Source organism: Acanthochromis polyacanthus, chromosome 2, assembly GCF_021347895.1.
Source record: "Acanthochromis polyacanthus isolate Apoly-LR-REF ecotype Palm Island chromosome 2, KAUST_Apoly_ChrSc, whole genome shotgun sequence".
NCBI classification, from domain to species: Eukaryota; Metazoa; Chordata; class Actinopteri; family Pomacentridae; genus Acanthochromis; species Acanthochromis polyacanthus.
The window spans coordinates 82,131-83,679 of record NC_067114.1 but is presented as its reverse complement, the minus strand read 5'-3'; the positions used below and the strand labels follow the sequence as shown (position 1 = coordinate 83,679).

Sequence of the window (1,549 nt, the reverse complement as noted above, 5' to 3'; positions counted from 1 at the left end):
GTTGATCTACTCTGAGATAGAAAACTCTGAGTTTTCGGTTTCACAACGGCTGATTTGAGTTGGTTTAATTAACTCGGAGTAGTTTGACCCGGAGTTACGCGCGTGCACCGCAAGTCTGAAAAGACAGCATCAATGGAACCCCGATTCGACGAGTCACCATGGAAACGGGGAAGCGAAAGGCTGCGTTTTTGAACTGGAAGTTTTTAACGCGCTCATATGGCGAGTTTGAACACGTTTTTAGAAAGAAGTGCAACACCGCTGCAGCTGCAAAAGAGAGAGAGACGGCGTGGAGAACAGCCCGGATCAATGCGTAAGTTTAAATGGAGTCCTTTGTAATCGTAATAATATTACAGGGAATAACTGTCTGAATGGCAGCCTAGTAAGTTATTTCATTTAGGGGAAATCCTGACAGGGCAGCAGCTTAAGATGAAATATAAAAACATTGTTCAAACAGGTCAGACCTCGGCATTATCTCATGGAGGTACTTCATGTTGATCATGTTTTACATTGTAAAGTAGCCTAAATATTAAGTGGCTGTTTGACTGTGCAGTTGTTTTATCCACACATAGCCTAAATGTCTGCATCCATATCATGTTCCTGTTAAATAATTAAGCCTATTTAAACTAACATAGACTTCTGCTCAGCCAACAGAAAGAAAGCAGATGCCTGTAAAACGGTGGTATAAAAGGTCATGGATGCATATATATATATATATATATATATATATATATATATACCTTGTAACTGTAAGTAGGCAACACTCCAAAGATTGATCAAATGGTAGTTTAAGTTTACTGAAACATGTCACTGATCTAGGATGAAGAGGATGAAACTGTGTCTGCTGCCTTTACAGAGGGGGATCCAGAAAGGCATACAGAGCTATGTTACTGATAGTTCTCTTCCCATTCACATTTTGGGTGGAATATAGAGTGTGACATTTAGCCTACACTGAAGTATTGCACATTCTCATCCTTTTTAACAGAGCATGGCTGGACAGCAGCAGGATGGTTCCTCAGCTTCCGCTGCACAGACTGACACAGTGAGATGGATGTTCAGGAAACACCAGAGCTTCATTCTGTGGAATTCATGTGCAACTGTATAATTGAATGTCCTCTATGTATTCCCAGTTATCAGTAAAACAGATTTACAAACTGCATTTGCTGAGAAAAATCCAAAAAACAGATTAGGAGGGCAGATCTGGAAATTGAAATACTGGAGCACAAGTTAGAGGTGGTGATGGTCACAGGTGAATTATGTTAACTACTGGAACATGAACTGAACTATCTTTTATTTGTAGGAAATAAAGAAGAGCAAATGAAATGTGTATCATGTCTTTATTTGCTGTGGTGGTGATGATGGTGACTTAAACTCTAAAGTGATTATTGCATACGGTGTCTCTGACTGCTCTGCTGTCCTGGATAGCTGCAGGTGGATGGGCTCATCATCTGGGTCTTCAGTTTGTAGGGCAGGGTGTTGCTCTCCTCTAATAGTGGTAATATTATGAAGAACAACACATGCCACAGTAATATCACAGGCCCTCTCAGGGGTC

General features: G+C 40.7%; 1 long non-coding RNA gene across 2 annotated transcripts; it reads left to right on the top strand.

Moving 5' to 3' along the window:
* On the top strand, window positions 1-1,320 carry LOC127531588 (uncharacterized). 2 transcript variants are annotated; one of them, XR_007938716.1, is made up of 2 exons: window positions 1-310; window positions 983-1,320. It is a non-coding gene; the product is annotated as an uncharacterized LOC127531588 (long non-coding RNA). The 2 variants fall into 2 exon arrangements; XR_007938717.1 differs by having other exon boundaries at window positions 817-1,320.
* The last annotated feature ends 229 nt before the right edge of the window (window positions 1,321-1,549 follow it).